The sequence below is a fragment of the Crinia signifera genome, chromosome 3 (assembly GCF_055691185.1).
Source record: "Crinia signifera chromosome 3, ASM5569118v1, whole genome shotgun sequence".
Lineage (NCBI taxonomy): Eukaryota > Metazoa > Chordata > Amphibia > Anura > Myobatrachidae > Crinia > Crinia signifera.
Genome location: NC_139219.1, coordinates 108210573 through 108225752, shown reverse-complemented (window position 1 = coordinate 108225752; position 15180 = coordinate 108210573). Strand labels below are relative to the sequence as shown.

At 42.2% G+C, this 15180-nt stretch overlaps 14 non-coding genes across 14 annotated transcripts; 8 read left to right on the top strand and 6 right to left on the bottom strand.

The window, feature by feature from the left end:
- The first annotated feature begins 787 nt into the window (after positions 1-787).
- Positions 788-860, top strand: TRNAK-CUU (transfer RNA lysine (anticodon CUU)). Its single transcript has one exon. It is a non-coding gene; the product is annotated as a tRNA-Lys (tRNA).
- A 1048-nt stretch (positions 861-1908) lies between these two features.
- On the top strand, positions 1909-1981 carry TRNAK-CUU (transfer RNA lysine (anticodon CUU)). The gene has a single exon. It is a non-coding gene; the product is annotated as a tRNA-Lys (tRNA).
- Positions 1982-3923: 1942 nt separating this feature from the next.
- On the bottom strand, positions 3924-3994 carry TRNAG-GCC (transfer RNA glycine (anticodon GCC)). The gene has a single exon. It is a non-coding gene; the product is annotated as a tRNA-Gly (tRNA).
- A 1050-nt stretch (positions 3995-5044) lies between these two features.
- On the bottom strand, positions 5045-5115 carry TRNAG-GCC (transfer RNA glycine (anticodon GCC)). Its single transcript has one exon. It is a non-coding gene; the product is annotated as a tRNA-Gly (tRNA).
- Positions 5116-6391: 1276 nt separating this feature from the next.
- TRNAK-CUU (transfer RNA lysine (anticodon CUU)) lies at positions 6392-6464 on the top strand. The gene has a single exon. It is a non-coding gene; the product is annotated as a tRNA-Lys (tRNA).
- Positions 6465-7285: 821 nt separating this feature from the next.
- On the bottom strand, positions 7286-7356 carry TRNAG-GCC (transfer RNA glycine (anticodon GCC)). The gene has a single exon. It is a non-coding gene; the product is annotated as a tRNA-Gly (tRNA).
- Positions 7357-7512: 156 nt separating this feature from the next.
- On the top strand, positions 7513-7585 carry TRNAK-CUU (transfer RNA lysine (anticodon CUU)). The gene has a single exon. It is a non-coding gene; the product is annotated as a tRNA-Lys (tRNA).
- A 1509-nt stretch (positions 7586-9094) lies between these two features.
- TRNAG-GCC (transfer RNA glycine (anticodon GCC)) lies at positions 9095-9165 on the bottom strand. The gene has a single exon. It is a non-coding gene; the product is annotated as a tRNA-Gly (tRNA).
- Positions 9166-9321: 156 nt separating this feature from the next.
- On the top strand, positions 9322-9394 carry TRNAK-CUU (transfer RNA lysine (anticodon CUU)). The gene has a single exon. It is a non-coding gene; the product is annotated as a tRNA-Lys (tRNA).
- An 821-nt stretch (positions 9395-10215) lies between these two features.
- On the bottom strand, positions 10216-10286 carry TRNAG-GCC (transfer RNA glycine (anticodon GCC)). Its single transcript has one exon. It is a non-coding gene; the product is annotated as a tRNA-Gly (tRNA).
- A 156-nt stretch (positions 10287-10442) lies between these two features.
- TRNAK-CUU (transfer RNA lysine (anticodon CUU)) lies at positions 10443-10515 on the top strand. The gene has a single exon. It is a non-coding gene; the product is annotated as a tRNA-Lys (tRNA).
- An 821-nt stretch (positions 10516-11336) lies between these two features.
- Positions 11337-11407, bottom strand: TRNAG-GCC (transfer RNA glycine (anticodon GCC)). Its single transcript has one exon. It is a non-coding gene; the product is annotated as a tRNA-Gly (tRNA).
- Positions 11408-11563: 156 nt separating this feature from the next.
- On the top strand, positions 11564-11636 carry TRNAK-CUU (transfer RNA lysine (anticodon CUU)). The gene has a single exon. It is a non-coding gene; the product is annotated as a tRNA-Lys (tRNA).
- A 2182-nt stretch (positions 11637-13818) lies between these two features.
- On the top strand, positions 13819-13891 carry TRNAK-CUU (transfer RNA lysine (anticodon CUU)). Its single transcript has one exon. It is a non-coding gene; the product is annotated as a tRNA-Lys (tRNA).
- Positions 13892-15180: the final 1289 nt, after the last annotated feature.

Sequence of the window (15180 nt, the reverse complement as noted above, 5' to 3'; positions counted from 1 at the left end):
GCACAACATTGGGTGGTGTTTATTCCCTTTTCAGATCCATGCCTCCCTCATGGCAGGCGAGAATTCTACCACTAAACCACAAGATTCTACCACTAAATCATTGTATGTTAAATTCTATACCTGCACCACCAAAATGCAAAGAGCCAGGCACTCTTTAACAAAATATATCGCTGTTTCAGGTGTACATCAGTGGGTGAAACCATGCAGGAATATCAGGATCTACTGAATGTGGAAACTTTGCTTTGGTTTAATAGTGTAGATTGAAGAGCAAGCGTTGCCTTGCCTTGATGCTACAACACTGTAACAAAGCCTGGCCAGCTTAGTTAATAGAAATAAAACTCCCAAGCTAAGAGTCATATGCTTTTAGTACAACATTTGTTTGGTGTTTATTCCCTTTTCAGATCCAGACCTCTCTCTTGGCAGGTGGGAATTCTACCACTAAACCACAAGATTCTAAGACTACTTTATTGTATGTAGAATTCTATACCTGCACCACCAAAATGCAAAGAGCCAGCCACTCTTTAACAAAATATACCATAATTTCAGTAAAACTTGAATACTGCATTGGCCGGGAATCGAACCCGGGCCTCCCGCGTGGCATGCGAGAATTCTACCACTGAACAACCAATGCTTCACATTTTACTTCACGGTTACTTACCCATTTTCCTCAATTTGTGAAACCAAGCATGCATCTCAGTGTACTGAATGTGGTAGCCGAGATCTACTTTAATAGCTTGTAGGGCACTCCTTGGCTTGAGTGGCCTTTTTGTCACACAACATTAACCAAGCCTGGCTAGCTCAGTCGGTAGAGCATGAGACTCTTAATCTCAGGGTCGTGGGTTCGAGCCCCACGTTGGGCGGTGTTTTTTCCCAGAATTCTACAGGCGAGATCTCTGTCACTACACAACCAAACGTGTTTTATTTGAAACTTAAAAGAGGTGTACATCAGTGTGTGAAACCAAGCAGGAATCTCAGGATCTACTAAATGTGGAAACCTTGCTTTGGTTTTATAGATTGAAGGGCAATCCTTGCCTTGCCATGATGCCATAACACTGTAAAAAAGCCTAGCTATCTGAGTCAATAGCGAATAAGACTCCAAATCTAAGAGTCATTTGCTTTGAGCACAACATTGGGTGGTGTTTATTCCCTTTTCAGATCCATGCCTCCCTCATGGCAGGCGAGAATTCTACCACTAAACCACAAGATTCTACCACTAAATCATTGTATGTTAAATTCTATACCTGCACCACCAAAATGCAAAGAGCCAGGCACTCTTTAACAAAATATATCGCTGTTTCAGGTGTACATCAGTGGGTGAAACCATGCAGGAATATCAGGATCTACTGAATGTGGAAACTTTGCTTTGGTTTAATAGTGTAGATTGAAGAGCAAGCGTTGCCTTGCCTTGATGCTACAACACTGTAACAAAGCCTGGCCAGCTTAGTCAATAGAAATAAAACTCCCAAGCTAAGAGTCATATGCTTTTAGTACAACATTTGTTTGGTGTTTATTCCCTTTTCAGATCCAGACCTCTCTCTTGGCAGGTGGGAATTCTACCACTAAACCACAAGATTCTAACATTAATTTATTGTATGTGGAATTCTATACCTGCACCACCAAAAAGCAAAGAGCCAGACACTCTTTAACAAAATATACCATAATTTCAGTAAAACTTGAATACTGCATTGGCCGGGAATCGAACCCGGGCCTCCCGCGTGGCATGCGAGAATTCTACCACTGAACAACCAATGCTTCACATTTTACTTCACGGTTACTTACCCATTTTCCTCAATTTGTGAAACCAAGCATGCATCTCAGTGTACTGAATGTGGTAGCCTAGATCTACTTTAATAGCTTGTAGGGCACTCCTTGGCTTGAGTGGCCTTTTTGTCACACAACAGTAACCAAGCCTGGCTAGCTCAGTCGGTAGAGCATGAGACTCTTAATCTCAGGGTCGTGGGTTCGAGCCCCACGTTGGGCGGTGTTTTTTCCCAGAATTCTACAGGCGAGATCTCTGTCACTACACAACCAAACGTGTTTTATTTGAAACTTAAAAGAGGTGTACATCAGTGTGTGAAACCAAGCAGGAATCTCAGGATCTACTAAATGTGGAAACCTTGCTTTGGTTTTATAAATTGAAGGGCAATCCTTGCCTTGCCATGATGCCATAACACTGTAAAAAAGCCTAGCTATTTGAGTCAATAGCGAATAAGACTCCAAATCTAAGAGTCATTTGCTTTGAGCACAACATTGGGTGGTGTTTATTCCCTTTTCAGATCCATGCCTCCCTCATGGCAGGCGAGAATTCTACCACTAAACCACAAGATTCTACCACTAAATCATTGTATGTTAAATTCTATACCTGCACCACCAAAATGCAAAGAGCCAGGCACTCTTTAACAAAATATATCGCTGTTTCAGGTGTACATCAGTGGGTGAAACCATGCAGGAATATCAGGATCTACTGAATGTGGAAACTTTGCTTTGGTTTAATAGTGTAGATTGAAGAGCAAGCGTTGCCTTGCCTTGATGCTACAACACTGTAACAAAGCCTGGCCAGCTTAGTTAATAGAAATAAAACTCCCAAGCTAAGAGTCATATGCTTTTAGTACAACATTTGTTTGGTGTTTATTCCCTTTTCAGATCCAGACCTCTCTCTTGGCAGGTGGGAATTCTACCACTAAACCACAAGATTCTACCATTAATTTATTGTATGTGGAATTCTATACCTGCACCACCAAAATGCAAAGAGCCAGACACTCTTTAACAAAATATACCATAATTTCAGTAAAACTTGAGTACTGCATTGGCCGGGAATCGAACCCGGGCCTCCTGCGTGGCAGGCGAGAATTCTACCACTGAACAACCAATGCTTCACATTTTACTTCACGGTTACTTACCCATTTTCCTCAATGTGTGAAACCAAGCATGCATCTCAGTGTACTGAATGTGGTAGCCTAGATCTACTTTAATAGCTTGTATTGCACTCCTTGGCTTGAGTGGCCTTTTTGTCAAATCACAGTAACCAAGCCTGGCTAGCTCAGTCGGTAGAGCATGAGACTCTTAATCTCAGGGTCATGGGTTCGAGCCCCACATTGGGCGGTGTTTTTTCCCAGAATTCTACAGGCGAGATCTCTGTCACTACACAACCAAACGTGTTTTATTTGAAACTTAAAAGAGGTGTACATCAGTGTGTGAAACCAAGCAGGAATCTCAGGATCTACTAAATGTGGAAACCTTGCTTTGGTTTTATAGATTGAAGGGCAATCCTTGCCTTGCCATGATGCCATAACACTGTAAAAAAGCCTAGCTATCTGAGTCAATAGCGAATAAGACTCCAAATCTAAGAGTCATTTGCTTTGAGCACAACATTGGGTGGTGTTTATTCCCTTTTCAGATCCATGCCTCCCTCATGGCAGGCGAGAATTCTACCACTAAACCACAAGATTCTACCACTAAATCATTGTATGTTGAATTCTATGCCTGCACCACCAAAATGCAAAGAGCCATGCACTATTTAACAAAATATATCGCTGTTTCAGGTGTACATCAGTGGGTGAAACCATGCAGGAATATCAGGATCTACTGAATGTGGAAACTTTGCTTTGGTTTAGTGGTGTAGATTGAAGAGCAAGCGTTGCCTTGCCTTGATGCTACAACACTGTAACAAAGCCTGGCCAGCTTAGTCAATAGAAATAAAACTCCCAAGCTAAGAGTCATATGCTTTTAGTACAATATTTGTTTGGTGTTTATTCCCTTTTCAGATCCCGACCTCTCTCTTGGCAGGTGGGAATTCTACCACTAAACCACAAGATTCTACCATTAATTTATTGTATGTGGAATTCTATACCTGCACCACCAAAATGCAAAGAGCCAGCCACTCTTTAACAAAATATACCATAATTTCAGTAAAACTTCAGTACTGCATTGGCCGGGAATCGAACCCGGGCCTCCCGCGTGGCAGGCGAGAATTCTACCACTGAACAACCAATGCTTCACATTTTACTTCAAGGTTACTTACCCATTTTCCTCAATGTGTGAAACCAAGCATGCATCTCAGTGTACTGAATGTGGTAGCCTAGATCTACTTTAATAGCTTGTATTGCACTCCTTGGCTTGAGTGGCCTTTTTGTCAAATCACAGTAACCAAGCCTGGCTAGCTCAGTCGGTAGAGCATGAGACTCTTAATCTCAGGGTCATGGGTTCGAGCCCCACATTGGGCGGTGTTTTTTCCCAGAATTCTACAGGCGAGATCTCTGTCACTACACAACCAAACGTGTTTTATTTGAAACTTAAAAGAGGTGTACATCAGTGTGTGAAACCAAGCAGGAATCTCAGGATCTACTAAATGTGGAAACCTTGCTTTGGTTTTATAGATTGAAGGGCAATCCTTGCCTTGCCATGATGCCATAACACTGTAAAAAAGCCTAGCTATCTGAGTCAATAGCGAATAAGACTCCAAATCTAAGAGTCATTTGCTTTGAGCACAACATTGGGTGGTGTTTATTCCCTTTTCAGATCCATGCCTCCCTCATGGCAGGCGAGAATTCTACCACTAAACCACAAGATTCTACCACTAAATCATTGTATGTTGAATTCTATGCCTGCACCACCAAAATGCAAAGAGCCATGCACTATTTAACAAAATATATCGCTGTTTCAGGTGTACATCAGTGGGTGAAACCATGCAGGAATATCAGGATCTACTGAATGTGGAAACTTTGCTTTGGTTTAGTAGTGTAGATTGAAGAGCAAGCGTTGCCTTGCCTTGATGCTACAACACTGTAACAAAGCCTGGCCAGCTTAGTCAATAGAAATAAAACTCCCAAGCTAAGAGTCATATGCTTTTAGTACAATATTTGTTTGGTGTTTATTCCCTTTTCAGATCCCGACCTCTCTCTTGGCAGGTGGGAATTCTACCACTAAACCACAAGATTCTACCATTAATTTATTGTATGTGGAATTCTATACCTGCACCACCAAAATGCAAAGAGCCAGCCACTCTTTAACAAAATATACCATAATTTCAGTAAAACTTCAGTACTGCATTGGCCGGGAATCGAACCCGGGCCTCCCGCGTGGCAGGCGAGAATTCTACCACTGAACAACCAATGCTTCACATTTTACTTCAAGGTTACTTACCCATTTTCCTCAATGTGTGAAACCAAGCATGCATCTCAGTGTACTGAATGTGGTAGCCTAGATCTACTTTAATAGCTTGTAGGGCACTCCTTGGCTTGAGTGGCCTTTTTGTCACATCACAGTAACCAAGCCTGGCTAGCTCAGTCGGTAGAGCATGAGACTCTTAATTTCAGGGTCGTGGGTTCGAGCCCCACGTTGGGCGGTGTTTTTTCCCAGAATTCTACAGGCGAGATCTCTGTCACTACACAACCAAACGTGTTTTATTTGAAACTTAAAAGAGGTGTACATCAGTGTGTGAAACCAAGCAGGAATCTCAGGATCTACTAAATGTGGAAACCTTGCTTTGGTTTTATAAATTGAAGGGCAATCCTTGCCCTGCCATGATGCCATAACACTGTAAAAAAGCCTAGCTATCTGAGTCAATAGCGAATAAGACTCCAAATCTAAGAGTCATTTGCTTTGAGCACAACATTGGGTGGTGTTTATTCCCTTTTCAGATCCATGCCTCCCTCATGGCAGGCGAGAATTCTACCACTAAACCACAAGATTCTACCACTAAATCATTGTATGTTGAATTCTATGCCTGCACCACCAAAATGCAAAGAGCCATGCACTCTTTAACAAAATATATCGCTGTTTCAGGTGTACATCAGTGGGTGAAACCATGCAGGAATATCAGGATCTACTGAATGTGGAAACTTTGCTTTGGTTTAGTAGTGTAGATTGAAGAGCAAGCGTTGCCTTGCCTTGATGCTACAACACTGTAACAAAGCCTGGCCAGCTTAGTCAATAGAAATAAAACTCCCAAGCTAAGAGTCATATGCTTTTAGTACAACATTTGTTTGGTGTTTATTCCCTTTTCAGATCCAGACCTCTCTCTTGGCAGGTGGGAATTCTACCACTAAACCACAAGATTCTACCATTAATTTATTGTATGTGGAATTCTATACCTGCACCACCAAAATGCAAAGAGCCAGCCACTCTTTAACAAAATATACCATAATTTCAGTAAAACTTGAGTACTGCATTGGCCGGGAATCGAACCTGGGCCTCCCGCGTGGCAGGCGAGAATTCTACCACTGAACAACCAATGCTTCACATTTTACTTCAAGGTTACTTACCCATTTTCCTCAATGTGTGAAACCAAGCATGCATCTCAGTGTACTGAATGTGGTAGCCTAGATCTACTTTAATAGCTTGTAGGGCACTCCTTGGCTTGAGTGGCCTTTTTTTACATCACAGTAACCAAGCCTGGCTAGCTCAGTCGGTAGAGCATGAGACTCTTAATCTCAGGGTCGTGGGTTCGAGCCCCACGTTGGGCGGTGTTTTTTCCCAGAATTCTACAGGCGAGATCTCTGTCACTACACAACCAAACGTGTTTTATTTGAAACTTAAAAGAGGTGTACATCAGTGTGTAAAACCAAGCAGGAATCTCAGGATTTACTAAATGTGGAAACCTTGCTTTGGTTTTATAAATTGAAGGGCAATCCTTGCCTTGCCATGATGCCATAACACTGTAAAAAAGCCTAGCTATCTGAGTCAATAGCGAATAAGACTCCAAATCTAAGAGTCATTTGCTTTGAGCACAACATTGGGTGGTGTTTATTCCCTTTTCAGATCCATGCCTCCCTCATGGCAGGCGAGAATTCTACCACTAAACCACAAGATTCTACCACTAAATCATTGTATGTTAAATTCTATACCTGCACCACCAAAATGCAAAGAGCCAGGCACTCTTTAACAAAATATATCGCTGTTTCAGGTGTACATCAGTGGGTGAAACCATGCAGGAATATCAGGATCTACTGAATGTGGAAACTTTGCTTTGGTTTAATAGTGTAGATTGAAGAGCAAGCGTTGCCTTGCCTTGATGCTACAACACTGTAACAAAGCCTGGCCAGCTTAGTCAATAGAAATAAAACTCCCAAGCTAAGAGTCATATGCTTTTAGTACAACATTTGTTTGGTGTTTATTCCCTTTTCAGATCCAGACCTCTCTCTTGGCAGGTGGGAATTCTACCACTAAACCACAAGATTCTACCATTAATTTATTGTATGTGGAATTCTATACCTGCACCACCAAAATGCAAAGAGCCAGCCACTCTTTAACAAAATATACCATAATTTCAGTAAAACTTGAGTACTGCATTGGCCGGGAATCGAACCCGGGCCTCCCGCGTGGCAGGCGAGAATTCTACCACTGAACAACCAATGCTTCACATTTTACTTCAAGGTTACTTACCCATTTTCCTCAATGTGTGAAACCAAGCATGCATCTCAGTGTACTGAATGTGGTAGCCTAGATCTACTTTAATAGCTTGTAGGGCACTCCTTGGCTTGAGTGGCCTTTTTGTCACATCACAGTAACCAAGCCTGGCTAGCTCAGTCGGTAGAGCATGAGACTCTTAATCTCAGGGTCGTGGGTTCGAGCCCCACGTTGGGCAGTGTTTTTTCCCAGAATTCTACAGGCGAGATCTCTGTCACTACACAACCAAACGTGTTTTATTTGAAACTTAAAAGAGGTGTACATCAGTGTGTGAAACCAAGCAGGAATCTCAGGATCTACTAAATGTGGAAACCTTGCTTTGGTTTTATAAATTGAAGGGCAATCCTTGCCTTGCCATGATGCCATAACACTGTAAAAAAGCCTAGCTATCTGAGTCAATAGCGAATAAGACTCCAAATCTAAGAGTCATTTGCTTTGAGCACAACATTGGGTGGTGTTTATTCCCTTTTCAGATCCATGCCTCCCTCATGGCAGGCGAGAATTCTACCACTGAACCACAAGATTCTACCACTAAATCATTGTATGTTAAATTCTATACCTGCACCACCAAAATGCAAAGAGCCAGGCACTCTTTAACAAAATATATCGCTGTTTCAGGTGTACATCAGTGGGTGAAACCATGCAGGAATATCAGGATCTACTGAATGTGGAAACTTTGCTTTGGTTTAATAGTGTAGATTGAAGAGCAAGCGTTGCCTTGCCTTGATGCTACAACACTGTAACAAAGCCTGGCCAGCTTAGTCAATAGAAATAAAACTCCCAAGCTAAGAGTCATATGCTTTTAGTACAACATTTGTTTGGTGTTTATTCCCTTTTCAGATCCAGACCTCTCTCTTGGCAGGTGGGAATTCTACCACTAAACCACAAGATTCTACCATTAATTTATTGTATGTGGAATTCTATACCTGCACCACCAAAATGCAAAGAGCCAGCCACTCTTTAACAAAATATACCATAATTTCAGTAAAACTTGAGTACTGAATTGGCCGGGAATCGAACCCCGGGCCTCCCGCGTGGCAGGCGAGAATTCTACCACTGAACAACCAATGCTTCACATTTTACTTCAAGGTTACTTACCCATTTTCCTCAATGTGTGAAACCAAGCATGCATCTCAGTGTACTGAATGTGGTAGCCTAGATCTACTTTAATAGCTTGTAGGGCACTCCTTGGCTTGAGTGGCCTTTTTGTCACATCACAGTAACCAAGCCTGGCTAGCTCAGTCGGTAGAGCATGAGACTCTTAATCTCAGGGTCGTGGGTTCGAGCCCCACATTGGGCGGTGTTTTTTCCCAGAATTCTACAGGCGAGATCTCTGTCACTACACAACCAAACGTGTTTTATTTGAAACTTAAAAGAGGTGTACATCAGTGTGTGAAACCAAGCAGGAATCTCAGGATCTACTAAATGTGGAAACCTTGCTTTGGTTTTATAAATTGAAGGGCAATCCTTGCCTTGCCATGATGCCATAACACTGTAAAAAAGCCTAGCTATCTGAGTCAATAGCGAATAAGACTCCAAATCTAAGAGTCATTTGCTTTGAGCACAACATTGGGTGGTGTTTATTCCCTTTTCAGATCCATGCCTCCCTCATACCTGCACCACCAAAATGCAAAGAGCCAGACACTCTTTAACAAAATATACCATAATTTCAGTAAAACTTGAGTACTGCATTGGCCGGGAATCGAACCCGGGCCTCCCGCGTGGCAGGCGAGAATTCTACCACTGAACAACCAATGCTTCACATTTTACTTCAAGGTTACTTACCCATTTTCCTCAATGTGTGAAACCAAGCATGCATCTCAGTGTACTGAATGTGGTAGCCTAGATCTACTTTAATAGCTTGTAGGGCACTCCTTGGCTTGAGTGGCCTTTTTGTCACATCACAGTAACCAAGCCTGGCTAGCTCAGTCGGTAGAGCATGAGACTCTTAATCTCAGGGTCGTGGGTTCGAGCCCCACGTTGGGCGGTGTTTTTTCCCAGAATTCTACAGGCGAGATCTCTGTCACTACACAACCAAACGTGTTTTATTTGAAACTTAAAAGAGGTGTACATCAGTGTGTGAACCCAAGCAGGAATCTCAGGATCTACTAAATGTGGAAACCTTGCTTTGGTTTTATAAATTGAAGGGCAATCCTTGCCTTGCCATGATGCCATAACACTGTAAAAAAGCCTAGCTATCTGAGTCAATAGCGAATAAGACTCCAAATCTAAGAGTCATTTGCTTTGAGCACAACATTGGGTGGTGTTTATTCCCTTTTCAGATCCATGCCTCCCTCATGGCAGGCGAGAATTCTACCACTGAACCACAAGATTCTACCACTAAATCATTGTATGTTAAATTCTATACCTGCACCACCAAAATGCAAAGAGCCAGGCACTCTTTAACAAAATATATCGCTGTTTCAGGTGTACATCAGTGGGTGAAACCATGCAGGAATATCAGGATCTACTGAATGTGGAAACTTTGCTTTGGTTTAATAGTGTAGATTGAAGAGCAAGCGTTGCCTTGCCTTGATGCTACAACACTGTAACAAAGCCTGGCCAGCTTAGTCAATAGAAATAAAACTCCCAAGCTAAGAGTCATATGCTTTTAGTACAACATTTGTTTGGTGTTTATTCCCTTTTCAGATCCAGACCTCTCTCTTGGCAGGTGGGAATTCTACCACTAAACCACAAGATTCTACCATTAATTTATTGTATGTGGAATTCTATACCTGCACCACCAAAATGCAAAGAGCCAGCCACTCTTTAACAAAATATACCATAATTTCAGTAAAACTTGAGTACTGCATTGGCCGGGAATCGAACCCGGGCCTCCCGCGTGGCAGGCGAGAATTCTACCACTGAACAACCAATGCTTCACATTTTACTTCAAGGTTACTTACCCATTTTCCTCAATGTGTGAAACCAAGCATGCATCTCAGTGTACTGAATGTGGTAGCCTAGATCTACTTTAATAGCTTGTAGGGCACTCCTTGGCTTGAGTGGCCTTTTTGTCACATCACAGTAACCAAGCCTGGCTAGCTCAGTCGGTAGAGCATGAGACTCTTAATCTCAGGGTCGTGGGTTCGAGCCCCACGTTGGGCGGTGTTTTTTCCCAGAATTCTACAGGCGAGATCTCTGTCACTACACAACCAAACGTGTTTTATTTGAAACTTAAAAGAGGTGTACATCAGTGTGTGAAACCAAGCAGGAATCTCAGGATCTACTAAATGTGGAAACCTTGCTTTGGTTTTATAAATTGAAGGGCAATCCTTGCCTTGCCATGATGCCATAACACTGTAAAAAAGCCTAGCTATCTGAGTCAATAGCGAATAAGACTCCAAATCTAAGAGTCATTTGCTTTGAGCACAACATTGGGTGGTGTTTATTCCCTTTTCAGATCCATGCCTCCCTCATGGCAGGCGAGAATTCTACCACTAAACCACAAGATTCTACCACTAAATCATTGTATGTTAAATTCTATACCTGCACCACCAAAATGCAAAGAGCCAGGCACTCTTTAACAAAATATATCGCTGTTTCAGGTGTACATCAGTGGGTGAAACCATGCAGGAATATCAGGATCTACTGAATGTGGAAACTTTGCTTTGGTTTAATAGTGTAGATTGAAGAGCAAGCGTTGCCTTGCCTTGATGCTACAACACTGTAACAAAGCCTGGCCAGCTTAGTCAATAGAAATAAAACTCCCAAGCTAAGAGTCATATGCTTTTAGTACAACATTTGTTTGGTGTTTATTCCCTTTTCAGATCCAGACCTCTCTCTTGGCATGTGGGAATTCTACCACTAAACCACAAGATTCTACCATTAATTTATTGTATGTGGAATTCTATACCTGCACCACCAAAATGCAAAGAGCCAGCCACTCTTTAACAAAATATACCATAATTTCAGTAAAACTTGAGTACTGCATTGGCCGGGAATCGAACCCGGGCCTCCCGCGTGGCAGGCGAGAATTCTACCACTGAACAACCAATGCTTCACATTTTACTTCAAGGTTACTTACCCATTTTCCTCAATGTGTGAAACCAAGCATGCATCTCAGTGTACTGAATGTGGTAGCCTAGATCTACTTTAATAGCTTGTAGGGCACTCCTTGGCTTGAGTGGCCTTTTTGTCACATCACAGTAACCAAGCCTGGCTAGCTCAGTCGGTAGAGCATGAGACTCTTAATCTCAGGGTCGTGGGTTCGAGCCCCACGTTGGGCGGTGTTTTTTCCCAGAATTCTACAGGCGAGATCTCTGTCACTACACAACCAAACGTGTTTTATTTGAAACTTAAAAGAGGTGTACATCAGTGTGTGAAACCAAGCAGGAATCTCAGGATCTACTAAATGTGGAAACCTTGCTTTGGTTTTATAAATTGAAGGGCAATCCTTGCCTTGCCATGATGCCATAACACTGTAAAAAAGCCTAGCTATCTGAGTCAATAGCGAATAAGACTCCAAATCTAAGAGTCATTTGCTTTGAGCACAACATTGGGTGGTGTTTATTCCCTTTTCAGATCCATGCCTCCCTCATGGCAGGCGAGAATTCTACCACTAAACCACAAGATTCTACCACTAAATCATTGTATGTTAAATTCTATACCTGCACCACCAAAATGCAAAGAGCCAGGCACTCTTTAACAAAGTATATCGCTGTTTCAGGTGTACATCAGTGGGTGAAACCATGCAGGAATATCAGGATCTACTGAATGTGGAAACTTTGCTTTGGTTTAATAGTGTAGATTGAAGAGCAAGCGTTGCCTTGCCTTGATGCTACAACACTGTAACAAAGCCTGGCCAGCTTAGTCAATAGAAATAAAACTCCCAAGCTAAGAGTCATATGCTTTTAGTACAACATTTGTTTGGTGTTTATTCCCTTTTCAGATCCAGACCTCTCTCTTGGCAGGTGGGAATTCTACCACTAAACCACAAGATTCTAACATTAATTTATTGTATGTGGAATTCTATACCTGCACCACCAAAAAGCAAAGAGCCAGACACTCTTTAACAAAATATACCATAATTTCAGTAAAACTTAAGTACTGCATTGGCCGGGAATCGAACCCGGGCCTCCCGCGTGGCAGGCGAGAATTCTACCACTGAACAACCAATGTTTCACATTTTACTTCACGGTTACTTACCCATTTTCCTCAATTTGTGAAACCAAGCATGCATCTCAGTGTACTGAATGTGGTAGCCTAGATCTACTTTAATAGCTTGTAGGGCACTCCTTGGCTTGAGTGGCCTTTTTGTCACACAACAGTAACCAAGCCTGGCTAGCTTAGTCGGTAGAGCCTGAGACTCTTAATCTCAGGGTTGTGGGTTCGAGCCCCACGTTGGGCGGTGTTTTTTCCCAGAATTCTACAGGTTGAGATCTCTGTCACTACACAACCAAAAGTGTTTTATTTGAAACTTAAAAGAGGTGTACATCAGTGTGTGAAACCAAGCAGGAATCTCAGGATCTACTAAATGTGGAAACCTTTCTTTGGTTTTATAAATTGAAGGGCAATCCTTGCCTTGCCATGATGCCATAAAACTGTAAAAAAGCCTAGCTATCTGAGTCAATAGCGAATAAGACTCCAAATCTAAGAGTCATTTGCTTTGAGCACAACATTGGGTGGTGTTTATTCCCTTTTCAGATCCATGCCTCCCTCATGGCAGGCGAGAATTCTACCACTAAACCACAAGATTCTACCACTAAATCATTGTATGTTAAATTCTATACCTGCACCACCAAAATGCAAAGAGCCAGGCACTCTTTAACAAAATATATCGCTGTTTCAGGTGTACATCAGTGGGTGAAACCATGCAGGAATATCAGGATCTACTGAATGTGGAAACTTTGCTTTGGTTTAATAGTGTAGATTGAAGAGCAAGCGTTGCCTTGCCTTGATGCTACAACACTGTAACAAAGCCTGGCCAGCTTAGTCAATAGAAATAAAACTCCCAAGCTAAGAGTCATATGCTTTTAGTACAACATTTGTTTGGTGTTTATTCCCTTTTCAGATCCAGACCTCTCTCTTGGCAGGTGGGAATTCTACCACTAAACCACAAGATTCTACCATTAATTTATTGTATGTGGAATTCTATACCTGCACCACCAAAATGCAAAGAGCCAGACACTCTTTAACAAAATATACCATAATTTCAGTAAAACTTGAGTACTGCATGGGCCGGGAATCAAACCCGGGCCTCCCGCGTGGCTGGCGAGAATTCTACCACTGAACAACCAATGCTTCACATTTTGCTTCACATTTTACTTCACGGTTACTTACCCATTTTCCTCAATGTGTGAAACCAAGCATGCATCTCAGTGTACTGAATGTGGTAGCCTAGATCTACTTTAATAGCTTGTATTGCACTCCTTGGCTTGAGTGGCCTTTTTGTCAAATCACAGTAACCAAGCCTGGCTAGCTCAGTCGGTAGAGCATGAGACTCTTAATCTCAGGGTCGTGGGTTCGAGCCCCACGTTGGGCGGTGTTTTTTCCCAGAATTCTACAGGCGAGATCTCTGTCACTACACAACCAAACGTGTTTTATTTGAAACTTAAAAGAGGTGTACATCAGTGTGTGAAACCAAGCAGGAATCTCAGGATCTACTAAATGTGGAAACCTTGCTTTGGTTTTATAGATTGAAGGGCAATCCTTGCCTTGCCATGATGCCATAACACTGTAAAAAAGCCTAGCTATCTGAGTCAATAGCGAATAAGACTCCAAATCTAAGAGTCATTTGCTTTGAGCACAACATTGGGTGGTGTTTATTCCCTTTTCAGATCCATGCCTCCCTCATGGCAGGCGAGAATTCTACCACTAAACCACAAGATTCTACCACTAAATCATTGTATGTTAAATTCTATACCTGCACCACCAAAATGCAAAGAGCCAGGCACTCTTTAACAAAATATATCGCTGTTTCAGGTGTACATCAGTGGGTGAAACCATGCAGGAATATCAGGATCTACTGAATGTGGAAACTTTGCTTTGGTTTAATAGTGTAGATTGAAGAGCAAGCGTTGCCTTGCCTTGATGCTACAACACTGTAACAAAGCCTGGCCAGCTTAGTCAATAGAAATAAAACTCCCAAGCTAAGAGTCATATGCTTTTAGTACAACATTTGTTTGGTGTTTATTCCCTTTTCAGATCCAGACCTCTCTCTTGGCAGGTGGGAATTCTACCACTAAACCACAAGATTCTAACATTAATTTATTGTATGTGGAATTCTATACCTGCACCACCAAAAAGCAAAGAGCCAGACACTCTTTAACAAAATATACCATAATTTCAGTAAAACTTGAGTACTGCATTGGCCGGGAAACGAACCCGGGCCTCCCCCGTGGCAGGCGAGAATTCTACCACTGAACAACCAATGCTTCACATTTTACTTCACGGTTACTTACCCATTTTCCTCAATTTGTGAAACCAAGCATGCATCTCAGTGTACTGAATGTGGTAGCCTAGATCTACTTTAATAGCTTGTAGGGCACTCCTTGGCTTGAGTGGCCTTTTTGTCACACAACAGTAACCAAACCTGGCTAGCTCAGTCGGTAGAGCATGAGACTCTTAATCTCAGGGTCGTGGGTTCGAGCCCCACGTTGGGCGGTGTTTTTTCCCAGAATTCTACAGGCGAGATCTCTGTCACTACACAACCAAACGTGTTTTATTTGAAACTTAAAAGAGGTGTACATCAGTGTGTGAAACCAAGCAGGAATCTCAGGATCTACTAAATGTGGAAACCTTGCTTTGGTTTTATAAATTGAAGGGCAATCC